Raw genomic sequence first — 16,696 nt, forward strand, 5'->3', positions numbered from 1 at the left:
AGGGGTTAAACTCTCATTTTTTAGCAAAAAAGGGCAAAATCTGATTTTTCTGCAAAATCGCAGATTGTAAGGGGTTAACCTTGCATTTTTAGCAAAACTGGTCAATATCAGATTTTTATGAAAAATCTCAAATTGTAAAGGGTTAACCTTGCATTTTTAGCAAAATTGCTCAAAATCAGATGTTTCTGATGAATTTCAGATGTAAGGGGTTAACCTTGCTTTTTGAATAAAACAGGGCAAAATTAGAGGTTTATGAACAATTTCAAATTGTAAGGGGTTAACCTTGCATTTTTAGCAAAACTGGGCAATATTAGATTTTTATGAAAAATTTCAAATTGTAAGGGGTTAACCTTGCATTTTTAGCAAAATTGGTCAAAATCAGATGTTTCTGAAAAATTTCAGATGCAAGGGGTTAACCTTGCTTTTTGAATGAAATGAGGCAAAATTTGATGTTAATGAACAATTTCAAATTGTAAGGGGTTAACCTTGCATTTTTAGCAAAATTGGTCTAAATCAGATGTTTCTGAAAAAATTCAGATGTAAGGGGTTAACCTTGCATTTTTAGCAAAATTGGTCAAAATTAGATGTTTATGAACAATTTCAAATTGCAAGGGGTTAACCTTGCATTTTTAGCAAAATTGCTCAAAATCCGATGTTTCTGATCAATTTCAGATTGTAAGGGGTTTACCTAGCATTTTTAGCAAAATTGGTCAAAATTAGATGTTTATGAACAATTTCAAATTGCAAGGGGTTAACCTTGCATTTTTAGCAAAATTGCTCAAAATCCGATGTTTCTGATCAATTTCAGATGTAAGGGGTTAACCTTGCATTTTTAGCAAAATTGGTCAAAATCAGATATTTCTGAAAAATTTCAGATGTAAGGGGTTAACCTTGCATTTTTAGCAAAATTGCTCAAAATCAGATATTTCTGAAAAATTTCAGATGTAAGGGGTTAACCTTGCATTTTTAGCAAAATTGGTCAAAATTAGATGTTTATGAACAATTTCAAATTGTAAGGGGTTAACCTTGCATTTTTAGAAAAATTGCTCAAAATCAGATGTTTCTGATGAATTTCAGATGTAAGGGGTTAACCTTGCTTTTTGAATAAAACAGGGCAAAATTAGATGTTTATGAACAATTTCAAATTGTAAGGGGTTAACCTTGCATTTTTAGCAAAACTGGGCAATATTAGATTTTTATGAAAAATTTCAAATTGTAAGGGGTTAACCTTGCATTTTGAGCAAAATTGCTCAAAATCAGATGTTTCTGAAAAATTTCAGATGCAAGGGGTTAACCTTGCTTTTTGAATAAAACTGGGCAAAATTAGATGTTTATGAACAATTTCAAATTGTTATGGGTTAACCTTCCATTTTTTAGCAAAATTGGTCAAATCAGATGTTTCTGAAAAATTGCAGATTGTAAGGGGTTTACCTAGCATTTTTAGCAAAATTGGTCAAAATTAGATGTTTATGAACAATTTCAAATTGTAAGGGGTTAATCTTGCATTTTTAGCAAAATTGCTCAAAATCAGATGTTTCTGATCAATTTCAGATGTAAGGGGTTAACCTTGCATTTTTAGCAAAATTGGTCAAAATCAGATATTTCTGAAAAATTTCAGATGTAAGGGGTTAACCTTGCATTTTTAGCAAAATTGCTCAAAATCAGATATTTCTGAAAAATTTCAGATGTAAGGGGTTAACCTTGCATTTTTAGCAAAATTGTTCAAAATTAGATGTTTATGAACAATTTCAAATTGTAAGGGGTTAACCTTGCATTTTTAGAAAAATTGCTCAAAATCAGATGTTTCTGATGAATTTCAGATGTAAGGGGTTAAGCTTGCTTTTTGAATAAAACTGGGCAAAATTAGATGTTTATGAACAATTTCAAATTGTAAGGGGTTAACCTTCTATTTTTTAGCAAAATAGGGCAAAATCAGATTTTTCTGCAAAATTGCAGATTGTAAGGGGTTAACCTTGCATTTTTAGCAAAACTGGGCAATATCAGGTTTTTATGAAAAATCTCAAATTGTAAGGGGTTAACCTTGCATTTTTAGCAAAATAGTTCAAAATCAGATGTTTCTGATGAATTTCAGATGTAAGGGGTTAACCTTGCTTTTTGAATAAAACAGGGCAAAATGAGATGTTTATGAACAATTTCCAATTGTAAGGGGTTAACCTTGCATTTTTAGCAAAATTGCTCAAAATCAGATGTTTCTGATCAATTTCAGATGTAAGGGGTTAACCTTGCATTTTTAGCAAAATTGGTCAAAATCAGATATTTCTGAAAAATTTCAGATGTAAGGGGTTAACCTTGCATTTTTAGCAAAACTGGGCAATATGAGATTTTTATGAAAAATCTCAAATTGTAAGGGGTTAACCTTGCAAATTCAGCAAAATTGGTCAAAATTAGATATTTATGAATAATTTCAAATTGTAAGGGATTAACCTTCCATTTTTTATCAAAATAGGGCAAAATCAGATTTTTCTGCCAAACTGCAGATTGTAAGGGGTTAACCTTGCATTTTTAGCAAAATTTTCAAAATCAGACGTTTCTGAACGATTTCAGATGTAAGGGTTAAACCTTGCTTTTTGAATAAAATTGGGCAAAATTAGAAGTTTATGATCAATTTCAAAATGTAAGGGGTTAACCTTCCATTTTTTAGCAAAATAGGGCAAAATCAGATTTTTCTGCAAAATTGCAGATTGTAAGGGGTTAACCTTGCTTTTTGAATAAAATGGGGCAAAATTAGATGTTCATGAACGATTTCAAATTATAAGGGGTTAACCTTGCATTTTTAGCAAAATTGCTCAAAATCAGATGTTTCTGAAAAATTTCAGATGTAAGGGGTTAACCTTGCTTTTTGAATAAAACAGGGCAAAATTAGATGTTTATGAACAATTTCAAATTGTAAGGGGTTAACCTTCCATTTTTTAGCAAAAGAGGGCAAAATCAGATTTTTATGCAAAATTGCAGATTGTAAGGGGTTAACCTTGCATTTTTAGCAAAACTGGGCAATATCAGATTTTTATGAAAAATCTCAAATTGTAAGGGGTTAACCTTGCATTTTTAGCAAAATAGTTCAAAATCAGATGTTTCTGATGAATTTCAGATGTAAGGGGTTAACCTTGCTTTTTGAATAAAACTGGGCAAAATCAGATGTTTATGAACAATTTCAAATTGTAAGGGGTTAACCTTCCATTTTTAGCAAAATAGGGCAAAATCAGATTTTTCTGCAAAATTGCAGATCGTAAGGGGTTAACCTTGCATTTTTAGCAAAACTGGGCAATATCAGATTTTTATGAAAAATCTCAAATTGTAAGGGGTTAACCTTGCATTTTTAGCAAAATAGTTCAAAATCAGATGTTTCTGATGAATTTCAGATGTAAGGGGTTAACCTTGCTTTTTGAATAAAACTGGGCAAAATCAGATGTTTATGAACAATTTCAAATTGTAAGGGGTTAACCTTTCATTTTTAGCAAAATAGGGCAAAATCAGATTTTTCTGCAAAATTGCAGATTGTAAGGGGTTAACCTTGCATTTTTAGCAAAACTGGGCAATTTCAGATTTTTTATGAAAAATCTCAAATTCTAAGGGGTTAACCTTGCATTTTTAGCAAAACTGGTCAATTTCAGATTTTTTATGAAAAATCTCAAATTGTAAGGGGTTAACCTTGCATTTTGAGCAAAATTGCTCAAAATAAGATGTTTCTGAAAAATTTCAGATGTAAGGGGTTAACCTTGCTTTTTGAATAAAATGGGGCAAAATTAGATGTTCATGAACGATTTCAAATTGTAAGGGGTTAACCTTGCATTTTTAGCAAAATTGCTCAAAATCAGATGTTTCTGAAAAATTTCAGATGTAAGGTGTTAACCTTGCTTTTTGAATAAAGTTGAGCAAAATTAGATGTTTATTAAAAATTTCAAATTGTCAGGGGTGAACCTTGCATTTTTTAGCAAAATTGGGCAAAATCAGATCTTTTTGAAAAATTTCAGATGTAAGGGATTAACCTTGCTTTTTTAGTAAAATTGGGCAAAATTAGATCTGATCATCTAATTTTGACCAATTTTGCTAAAAATGCAAGTTAACCCCTTACATCTGAAATTTTTCAGAAACATCTGATTTTGAGCAATTTTGCTAAAAATGCAAGGTTAACCCCTTACAATTTGAAATTGTTCATGAACATCTAATTTTGCCCCATTTTATTCAAAAAGCAAGGTTAACCCCTTACAATCTGCAATTTTGCAGAAAAATCTGATTTTGCCCTATTTTGCTAAAAAATGGAAGGTTAACCCCTTACAATTTGAAATTGTTCATAAACATCTAATTCTGCCCAGTTTTATTCAAAAAGCAAGGTTAACCCCTGACATCTGAAATTTTTCAGAAACATCTGAGTTTGAGCAATTTTGCTAAAAATGCAAGGTTAACCCCCTTACAATTTTAGATTAATTTTGGGGGTTTGGGTTTCGCTTTTATGATTCACCCTGTATAAACTAAAATGGTCTGCGAAATGGACCACCCTTTTACGCTATGGGGCCAATTCTATTTTCACTTCACGAGCCGAAACAGAAATCCTTCACATAATACGGCAGATAGGTGATGGCCTTCGATGATACAAGCAAGGAACATGGCACACAGTCATAGTTATGTCATGAGAAAGATATTTGGCTATAGGACTATCGCAGACTTGTTCTTTGTAAAAAAAAAAATACAGCCTAGGTGGAATAACAAGCAATGACAGCCATTTTGAAGAAAAAAAAAGAAAATTGCATGTTTTCTACCTATATTTTTTCAAAGGACAAATCTGCGATGGCCCTATAGCCAAATATGTTTCTGAAGACATTTGTGCCCAGTGCCATGCTAGTATTACCGAAGGCACAATTCTCCAGATACCTCCCCTATCTGCCGCATTGACAGCTGGACGTGAACGAGACTCATTGCCGCTTGTCGATACCTCACCTCCGCGTTAACTTCACTCCGTAGTCTCACCGTCCAACCTTCGTTGCCAATCACGATGCTACCGAAGAGGAACGCCGATAGCTAGCTTTGAGACCGCCTCCGAGTCGGTTGCAAGGGGTATGGAACGCACGCCACCCGGTGAGGGAAGGACGCCTTGCACCGGATGACTTGATGGAATTCGTGGGTGCAATCGCGCCGTAGGTCCCCATGAGATTCCTGCTCGGCTCTGCTCGTGGAACTAATCATCTGCGGATATATTTCTATGTCTTCAAACACAGACGAATTTGAGCTCCGCTTGTCCCTCTGAGTAACTATACTCAGGGTTTTTGGTGAATTCACCCGCCCAGTGATATCATGATCCACATGCATGGATTTTAAATCCGTCGCTTCATTAATAAAAAAAAAACACACTGGCTTGTTGAATTTTCTATTCAATTATTATCGTGATTTGATTGCTTTGAATATTTTGGACCAGATAACTTTACTGATTTGTGATCAAATGAAATTGATTTTAAAAAAGGAAGGGGTTTTGGTATTTGTTTTTCTTTTCGCAACATCACATTTTTATCAACAGAAATTGTCTGATTGTTGTATACCAACCATGCAACAGTAAAGGATAGGTCTCTTACAAGAGGGCTTAAACGCCTGACAATCTTATGTTCCAAATCCTAATCGTTATCTTCATCTTTCTCAGAAGATGGAATTTGGCGCCGGGGTGATGTAAATCAATTATTAGGTTTTTATCTTCATCTTTGTCCCATCACCATATCTACCATCACACAAGGCCGGATCTATTATTTTTATATTTTTTTGTTCCCCGAGAAAGTTGGTCCAAAACTTTTCCCGCCCAAAGTTTAATTTGAAAAGCAAGGGGGAGGGGCGGTAAATGTATTGCTTTTGTTGAGATTTTGTGGGTATTGTACGCAGTGGCTGCCATTTTTTGGCGACGTAACTATACCATTTCCAACGTGCTCAATCTCACCAACTTGCCGTGTTTTTTTTCCACATTGCAATGTCCGCGGACGTGAAAGTATCCTTCTCCGTGCCTGATGTTATAGTGTAAGTACGTTGTGTTGTACGGCAGGCGTAATGGTTGCCTCATCGGAGGCTGAATTTACTGTTATCCGATTTATTTTCAAATTTCTGAGCGATTAAAAAATAAATATGAGACTTGTTGATCTGTCTTTATCTTACTTTCAGTATAGGAAATAACAGATATCAGTCTTTATAGAGTTAAAATGTAAAGAACATTAGTGAATATTTACAAATTACATCAACAGCATCTATTGTTCATTCATTTCTATTCAAGTTTTGTTCATTTCAGATTAGTAAAAATTATGATCGTGTATGCAATTGTAAAAATTCCAAATAGATTTCATTAAGACACTTGATACAAAGCCCCTTCTACCTTAATAAAGGCATATAGGATCATATGCTTTTCATGCATTTTGTTTTTTTCCAATAATAACGCCACTCGAAACCCACAGAAGATTTCTCAAAACTTAACCTGTTGAACTTTCAGCTCAGTATATTACACATATCGAGGAAACAGTGCAACCATGCAAACCTTTTGATCAGAAAATACGATTTCCTCAACAGTATACTCTTTGTTCCAAAAATCAATCAATTGACAGATCGTTGGAAAATCTTACATTAATTTCTTGCTTACGGAATAATTTAACGGAGCTTGTAGAACCAGAACGATCTTTAATCTAGGTAGAAGCTTTCCGATGAAAATTCAACGGGTTACTGTTGGGGTAAACCCAAATGCCTTGAAGACGAAGCAAGAAAGTTCCAGCCAATTTGTTCAAGCCCAGGAATTTGATTGGTTAAAGATCAGGCATGCGCAGAGGCAACTCATCTAACTTCTGAATCTGTCGACCTCATTTTATTGTAACAAAAGTCCAAGTTGTATAGCACTTTTTTTTCATGGTCATCATTCAACCGTGGGTGACCGTTTAAACCCCTTTGTGAAAGTAGAGTACACGGGAACGATATTCATTCCTTTGAGTTTAACCAATGAAATTGCACGAATTTTGGTAGATGCTAACACACAGGCCGATTTCACGTGCTAGCTGCATTCGGAATATGCTACCCTCGAATAGGCCCGATCTGATTTGTTGATTTTTCGTTCATGCGCAGTGGCGTATTCTTGTCCATTTTGGGTCCAGTTAAGTTTGGTTGGTATAAGCCTGGGTTGTGTGGCTCCAACTTGCGGAGTGTTTCTAACGAATTCGCCCCCAGGTGACGACAACCCGAGACGATCTATCGCTAGAGGGGGGTATTAGTTGGGCCGAGGGGACAACACCGAGAGAGCTCCACCTGGAACTGAGTGAGAAAAGAGAAGAGCTTGTCTGCATGAATAGCCCGGAGTCCGAGCTAGCTTGATGTAGGCTTGCGTGTAGGGCAGTGACTCGTACGCGGGGAAATCGACGCGTCAGCCGGCTACAACCAATCGCTCAGGCGCCGGTGAATAGGAGCTGGAATAGGTGCCCTCGTCTATCGAAGACATCTTTTTTTCTTTCTATCTTGCCGTGAAGTGACGGGCGAAACTTTTTAGCCGAAGTGTTTTCCTGCTGAAATCCTAGCCGGGTGATCCGTTTGCTCCCCTCGCATTACGGTATATACGGAGTGATTGAAAGTATTGGGAATTCGCAAGACGGGGAACGGGTCGATAAGCGACGGGGCGACAGGGACAGAAAGAAACAGAGGGAGATGTTTTAGCATTCATGAAAGTTTTCTGTTGATTCGAATTCGGTCTTCTTTTACACGTGCAGGAGTTCCATGATTCTAGCTTCCCCCAGTTGATTGTGTTTGTACGCACAATAGTTTGGGAACAAGTAATCACTTTGTTTTGAAAGTGTAGCCTGTCCCCCCTTCCCAATATTATTATTCCGTAAAAAGGCATAGAGAACCATTTGCATTTATCCCCAAAATAACCTACCAAATTATTACCAAAAAATCATACTTGAATAAAAGATCGTAAGCTGGTGCTTAAAATCCCGTGAAATTGTTCCGTCTGGCTTGCTTTTATTTAGAAGAAATCAAGACATTCATGTGAGTTCCAACGATCAGTCATGAATTGTTTGATTTTTTTTTTAAATAAAGAGTGATATAGACAAAATTATGTTTCTTGATAAAAAAATAGTGTGTGAATGGTTTTTCACTGTGTTCTCGAAAAGTGCAACATCCGAGCCGAAACTTCAACTGGTTAGGTTTCGAACACTCTTCCATGGATTTTGATTGTTGTTATTATTGGAAACGAACAAAATGCATTCCAAATTCCATATAAAAAGCGAACGGGTTTTGTCTAAAAACACAAGTTATTTAAGAAGATTATTATTAATAGCAAAACAGATCCTGTATCCTAAAACATCATCAAACAAAAACAGCAGTCCGGTGCCCTTATATGCCCTTTTCATACCAGACAAATCTCGGGGGTTGACACAGGGTTGACGCAGGGTTGAAAACGTGCATCATTTCACACTTGAAGAATTTCAACCCTGCGTCAACCCCGAGATTGATTACACCCCGGGTTGAACTCAACCCCTGCTCCAGACCAGGGTTGAGATTGTCAACCCAGGTTGTTCTGTCCCGGGTTGTTTTTTGACCAAAATAAACACTCTGTGTGTATATAGTGTATTTCTTACAGACTTCTTATCATATTATGACAATATATACTATTGTGACAAAGTGAACTGTTTAATGGCCTAAAAATATATTACGATGTTATGGTTTATGGAAAGCAACGTAAGGTAAGTAATTTGCTTAGCAACTGCAGTGAAGCCGTTAAATGAAGTTCCGTCTCTATTTGTATACACACATTTGGCGAGTAGGGTTATATTCATGTGACCAGCCCCTGATGAGCCTGGATATATCTTTCGGTATACTGTGAGCCGTGATGACATAGTTAACAGAAATGACATAGTTAACAGAAATAAACGAAGAAATAGGTAATTTCACGAATAAAAACGGGTTTAACGTTGGGTAGGTGTTAATTAAGATAACATAGATCGGCGTACATAACATAGATGAGCAGACACACTAACAGACACACAATAGCCGCATAATAAAAAGAAAACAGAAATCAAACATTTGAACGATTGTTTGAGTCATTGTTTTAGCAGAACAATTGCATTGTCCAGAATTGTGCGGTCAGTTGCGCTCACACAAAGACTGAACAAAATTTAAACAAATATTCCAAGAAAAAGAAGGAAACGAGTCGACACGAAAGCGCTATAACCCGACCGATGAAATAATAGCCGTCTTTTAGTCATCTGAATTATGAAAAACCAAAGGCCTCCGGCGCAGCAATAACAGACCAACACATTTAGTCAACTGATATATGTTTCCATTGTCATCATTCTCTGAAGCAATTGAAAGAAAGCCAGCCAAAATTGGCCATGAGAAACACTACACCTAGCGGTGCAGTGGAGTGGCTAATTACCATGGATGGGTGGGGAGAGTGTACAGTGATACCCCGGCGAACAGGTGCCGGGAAGTTCTGGGCCCGGCACGGTGGGGCAGATCAATGAATGGAGCCCCGGTATACACCGAGCCGCGAACACTTCGCCTGCCAGGGTTGCCAGCGCGCAGCCCAGCCCAGCCCCGGGCTATGGGGCCTCGGCCATCACCCGAAACCCGCTAATATCCTCCCATTCCCATTCTCTCCCGGCTCGGCTGAAACATCAAAAAATTGATCAATCTCTCGGCGTTTAATTTTGGTGTAATCTTATCCGACTACAATTATTACATTTTCTCCACTTTTTCTACCCACCTCTTCATTTTGTTTAAAGCCTGAGTGAGTTTGCGGCTGCAGACCGAACCGCAGTCTGTGGAGAAACTATTATTGTTTTGGGGGACGCGTTAAGGACTTAAACCGGGCGGTACAAGTGCCGGCACACTCGGCGAAACATTTTGTGAAGAGAGACATCATTTTGGTGAAGGTTGAACAAAACAGAACAAAATCCTCCCGGACTTGAGAAGGATGTAGCCGACAAGCTGTCTCCCGAGAGACGACAAAATCTATCGATGAAACTCTTACGTGCCGTCGTCTCATCGGACGGGCCTCTCGAAATTCTCTCACACCTCACATTTCATGTTGCACTCCCACCTGTTGCAATGATGGCTCGTTTGAAGGAGATGGATTGAAGAAGATTATAAAACAGCCTTAAACAAAAATACCGCACAAAAAAACCGATATTAACTCAATGATAATTATCATAGTATACCCACTCCTTAAACCTTTAGGCTTTAAACAAATGCATTTCAAAAACAAGTGACGTTAAGTTGTGCAGAGTATTAGCTTTAAGTAAGATTTGACATTTTGTATGGTGGATGTACTATAATGAATGAAAGGTTTGCAGAAACACCATGTGGCAATAATTTCTTAAACTAAGAGAATGGTTCTAGAAGAGTTTATACCTCTGGTTCTTTTCAGAACCTTTCTATTAGTTTGAGAAATGATTCCCACATGGTGTTTCCGCGAACCATTCATTCATTAGTATAAGCTTTGTATTTGTTTTTATTCAACGGAAAACGGACGTACAATGATCATGGGAGTATAATTTCAAAGTTGATCTGTCTTATTTTGTGCATCAAAACGCCGAAATTGAAAAGCAAAGCCTTCCACTAATGAAACACTATCCGATAAGCATTCGTCATTAAATGCGTGAATCACCTTGCTTTGTCCGGAACACCAGGCTAAATCTAACCCATTGTTTTTGTTATTAAGTGCTTTTGCCTAAGAGGTCGGAATCAATGCATTTCTCGGTCTTTTTCTTTTCTTCTTTTCCCGCCAAAAGAAAAAAAGAGCGGGGAAAAGGACACCGCTCGAAGTGGTGCGGGTTTTAATATGTTTTGCCCGTGTCTCTGTGTTATAGCATTCGTCACCATTGTAAAATGCAAGGGGGATTCGGCGCCCAATCTAAATTATTATTGGTGTCCGAATCTGATACTTGCGTTTCCCCGGGCCCCACTTGGGTTGAATGAAAAGTAATTAATATTTTTTTTTTGGCAACAATAATGACAAATGTTTGGCCTGGGGCCATGGCTGTCCAGGCCCTCCTTGTCTCCTTGCTTGCGGATGGTGGGTTTTGCGATGTGGAACATGTCTTGTCAACACTGCAATTTTTGTTTGATTTTATTTCATTTGACAAAATGTCGACAAACCATTGAAGCGAAAGTGGCTGCGAAATTGTGACCAATAGACTTCAAGCGAAGCCTTACATATTAACTCTCCATATTGCTCTCCATGTGCTATATTTTTTAGTTTTTCCCCCAAAATAGATTTTGTGTCTTAATGTCTCACTCTTGAGTGAGACATTGAGCAAAACAAATCTGCCGACATTTAGTTTATATAATAATAATTTATTATAATTTGGGACTTTCTTTTTTGCGTAAAGGGCACAAAAGCAACCCAGAGCATGAGTAAAATGTCAGAGGGTTGAAAACATCCCCCCCCCCAAAAAAATATATATATAAATATCGGTCGTAATGATTGATACAATTTTATATTCATAAATACCTAAGACAGTTAACCATTCCTATTGGTCGAGAGTCCGTCACGTGGTCCGTTTTAAACGGTTGATAAAGACCGGCTGGCTGGTCTTAAACACTTTTCCGGTGGCACATGAAATTTGGACTCCTGTGAAATCCATTGCATTTTACTGTTTTACTGATTGAACGTTTACAATCTTCACGTAGGCATGCGCAATACTACCAGTGAGTCAGTATTTCATAGTCCTAAACGCACAGCTGCGTTCTGCGCCACATCGGGAAGTACGTACGCGCGACGCGCGCAAATCTCTGCTCGGGTAATTATCAGCATCGGACTAAGGAACCTTCTGACTATCTCATCAAATGTTCGGATTAACGAACCTTATTTCATTTCCGGACTCATGAATCCCCGGGTACAGGAAATGTGTGTGTTCGGACTATCGAACCTTCGGATGAATAAACCTTCGGACTATCGAACCCTCGGACTATCGAGAGGACCTCGTTTTGTCATTCCTGTTTATTTATAAATAGTCAGCTAGGTTGGTCTGAAAAATCAGTCAAAATGCATTCGTAAGTATTTTCTAGTAAGGATTTATTGACTGGAAAAGCTATGCAGAGATACTAGTTAAAGATAAGGTTTTCTTAGACTAGCGTTTGTTAGTTGGGATAGCATTTAAGACACGATTCATTACACACATGGGACGATTTATTTCGCCCAACACTCGTCATGTATTCATCCGCCAAACTGGGTTGAGTAACTAGGTTAACGTATTTCAAATGGCCGCAGGATTCAGTTTGACCGGCCGCCCTTTGACCAGTACTACCGAGTCCTTTTTTTTACTCTAGACTCGACTCGATCGTTACCAAACAAAACTGAGACAGTGGTATAGAATGACAAATCTGGACCATCATCAGCTTCGCTGTGCGGTGTACGTCTAATTCATATGCATGCACGAAATATAACTCCTTTTCACCATTAGGCCTACTGTGATATATAGCTGAAAAGTGCCCGGGCGGTACTATAATAATTAAGACACACTTTGAAGTGTAGGTCGGAATCTGGGTCGGATTTGACCTAACATAAACACTCTTCTGGGTCAAATTGACAATATTGGTTCAGAAATGACACCTTTCTTGGTCAACCTGACCTTTTTGTGTGTGTCAAAATAACTCTTTTCCTGGCCAATTGGCCCGAGAAGATGGACTATTAAAGTTGTTATTTGAGACTCTTAAAAGTTTGAGGTCAAATCCTACCCAAGATTTGGGTCGAAATGACCCGAGACTTTGAAGACTGTAGATGGAGCTTTTTGGGACTCCTCGTTCTCTGGATTGGGCATTCAGTGGGGTTGGTCATTTTGAGTTAAGGGGATCCTTTATTTTCTTCGCTGAATTTTGAACAAGGGGCACCTGAGGGGTGAGGCTTGGGGTGGGGTATGGCTTGGTGACCGAGGGGAGGGGCGTGCAGTTACGCTTATGATGGAAATGCCTTTGTATAAAAAAGGAAAATGTCGGTGGAAGCTTTGGTGGAACCCCAACCAGTTATGTTAAAGATAAAAATATGCAATAATGGCATTAAAAAATAGATAAAATGAGCAATAAGGTAGCTATTATTCATAAGTGCCCTCAGTCTAACTCGAAACAGCTTATATTTGATTAACTGTATACTTTACCGTGAGATATGAATTGAAACCATGATGAAATTAAGTGCTGAAAGATGAAATGTCCGTGCTATTTTCGGGATTCACCACGAAAAGTAGACATTGTTTTTTAATTGCTTTTGCATCGACGCAGTAGAGCAACATAAAAAAAAACCCACAGGTTTGTTTTCTTTGAAATTAAATATTGAAAGCTCAAACTTTGTGAGGGAAAAATGGCATTTGTTGAAGACCATGGTCAGTACACCTACATGGCCAGTACAAGGTCAGTACAGCAATCGATTCGATCTACCAGATAGCGAGTTAACGGAGTGCACAAAGAAGCAGGATACCGTCGATTTGCACTACGACACGGTCGAAATCGCCCCGTCCGACGCGCTCATAAAGTTCTTCGGAACACAGTAAAAAAAGATGACTTTTGACAATTATTATCTTTCGTTTATTCAAGTTCATTTTTAATTGGTCGAGGTGCGTGATTTGTGATCTCATTATAGTTATCCACTGTGTTTCATGAGACTTTAGACAGGGTGAACTTAACTACAAAGAGTGAAAAAAGTACAAAGAGAAAAACAAACTAAAACTATATTATTACTTATTCCTTTAAAGTCAATAGAAGTTGACTGTGATCAACTTTGATATGTCGGTTAAAACAACAAAAAAGAGAGACCATTTCGTGCCCAAAACCTTGTATAATATTTTAAACAGTGCATCAATTTTATGGTTTTTTTTAATTGCTCTCAATATAACATTTGTCACAACTGGACTTGCATAAGAATATCGTGACATCCGTGATAATCGTTTGATTTCGTAGAAATTTTATCCAAACAAACGCTTGGTGCAAACTGCATATCAAAGAAAACAAATTATATAGCTCCAAAATGAAAAAGGGAGTAACTATGTATCAACTTAATCCTTGTATTCTGTTTCAGCCAACGCATCAGATATTTTTTTCATCAGTCCAAGCATGTTATTTAAGAGGACTATTAAAAACCTCAATTTCCGTATCTAACCCGAGCGAGCGTCCCTCTGCAGAGATTGCCTACCGGGCTCAAGGTGTTCTGGCACGGCGCAGTGCATCGCTGCGCACCCGGTCACTATACTCCGTCTTCGTACTACATCGGTAGCAATCACGTCGTGAAAAGCACACGATCGGTGGCATTTGTTCTCTTTTTATCCTCTATGTCGCAGGCTTATTTTGTGCAATAAAATTAATTTCTTTCCTTACATGTTTTATAATGTTGTATAAAACAAAAATCAGGGGCGCAATTGGGGTGCGATTACAGGGGCATCTGGGAGACCCATTTGGAGGAAAAACTCTTTTGGTTCAATCGAAAAAAATCCAGTTTTTAAGAGGGCTGATGAGTTTAAACATAAAGAACTGTATTATTTTCCCCTGAAAATAGTTATAGTAGGCTTATACAAAAACTGTCGAATCTCTTGCAAAGCTCCGAAAGAGCAATTTCAACTAGAACAAATTCCAGTAAAAAGTGGGATTTACAAGTCAACTTAAACAAACAAAAAATGATAAACTAATCGGGTGGGACTCGGACGGACCCACAACCTCCTGCTTACTAGTGCATCGGTGAAAGGCAAAATATTGAATTTACAATATTGAATTTACATCACCCCGACGCAAATTGCAAACTTATAGTAATTTCTTAAAGAATGGAGAAAGTATGGTATTATCTATATTATTGAAAAGAGTATAAAATAAATTTAAATATCTTAGTTAATTTCTTGCGGGGTGCAGTTGTTAACAGATATTTTCGTGTCTGTAAATGTGGGTGTCCGGCCAGATCGTCAAAGGACTTGAGACTTAAAGGCTTTTGTCGCCAGCACAGAGTTATTGATTTGAAAATAGAAAAATCGCAGATATTTTGCACGATGATGATATTTTTACTTCAATCATTGTGTTAAGGGAAGATTCTTATCTTGTTTTTCCATCAACCACCATGTATATTAAGACTGTACAAGACTCATTCAATCCAACAACACAATATTGACTTCACGTTTATCAAGTCCTGGTGCATGTTTAATATTTCGTATATTTTGGTGCTTTTATATCAATTTACCGATCGTCAGTTAAATTTGGAACTAAAGAATTGAAAGACAAAACTGCCAGCTTTTGTGTGGAAAACGTGTCCCCTGTACGGTTCAGCTCTTCCCTTAAATGAAAACGTGAAAATAGAACGCCAGGAATGAAAGAAAAGATCCGGGATTCACAAAGTTTGAATGGCGCCCCCACTTGACAAACCCGACAACCTGCCTCGCTCTGCAAGATGACTGGACTCCAGAATCAGGTTGAATGCAGCATTATATCGAAACATACAACCATCGTTCCCCATTATCTCGTTCAGTACTGATTGCGTTGAGGCTTTTTAAGACATGTTGTCATCATCATCATCATCATCATCATCATTATCATTATCATTGGGCGCCTGTTGCCCCCCCCCCCGGATGCGCCATTGTCGTCCCCCCCCCCCCCCCCCGTTCAGCTGATGACTAGTGTTATGACATTAGTAAAATGGGGCCAATAATAACACATGGAATGCTTCAGCTCCTAAATTTATTTTCAAATTGACTTAGAATGCAGGAGAATTTTTTTTTCTCGATTTGAACTTTTTTCCCGGCCATTCCGGACCCTAGTGTAGTTCGTGCCAAAGACTCACCCACCTTTCATATAACGCCCCACCCCCCCCCCCCGTTTCTCGATAGCTAGACCCGCCCCTACTCAGTGCCGTATCCTTGTCTTTAAACTAGAGCCTGCTTTCAATCAAATATAGTAATTTTCTTTTCACTTAGTATTACATGCTAGCATGAATCCTGGACGTAGTAGTTGGGTACTTCGACCTCAACCTTTTCTTAATGAACTCCCTAAAAAGGGGGCCTTAGTAGAAAAAGAAAAGTCATTTGCACAATCCATGTTTTCTGCATCATCCCCGTATTTTTCAGATGTTGTTGCTCAAGATTTTCCAGGGAGTCGATGAGGCGTTGCAGTCAACGAATGAACAACCCAAGTGGTCTGAATACTCAACACTGATTAGCACTGGGATGCATGGTTAGCCATCCCAACCTATCTCTTCGGAACCTCCTCCGGCCCCTCGCATGTAAAATATTGTAAATAAAAACACACGGCATTCAAAATTTATTGTTTTCAACTTTTTCCCGATTTCTTTCCTTTAATATGCATCTCTGAAAACATAACATTTCGTTCATATTTACATAAATTAAACAATCTTTTAAAACAATTCTTATCGTCGATAATATTTTTTTGTTATAAATAAATAAATCACAAGACAAAAGATTAAATTTTAACTTGTATTACAAAAACAAATTGCACCGAAATTAATTTTTTAATTAGATAATGAAGCTTTACATGGCAAGGGACGCATTGGATCTATTTAGTAAGTTTCATTAATTTTGGTGTTCTGAGAAAAACCGGTAAACTCGATAACTCGAACGGTATACTAAAAGTCCTAAGACAAATTCATATTCAGAAGAATGAATGACATTTAGCATGATAAACCGATAGATAAATCCTTTCTACTTTATAAAAGAATTGTGCTCGGCATTAGTCCTAACACATA

The sequence above is a fragment of the Patiria miniata genome, unplaced genomic scaffold (assembly GCF_015706575.1).
Source record: "Patiria miniata isolate m_02_andy unplaced genomic scaffold, ASM1570657v1 HiC_scaffold_17, whole genome shotgun sequence".
Classification (NCBI taxonomy): Eukaryota; Metazoa; Echinodermata; class Asteroidea; order Valvatida; family Asterinidae; genus Patiria; species Patiria miniata.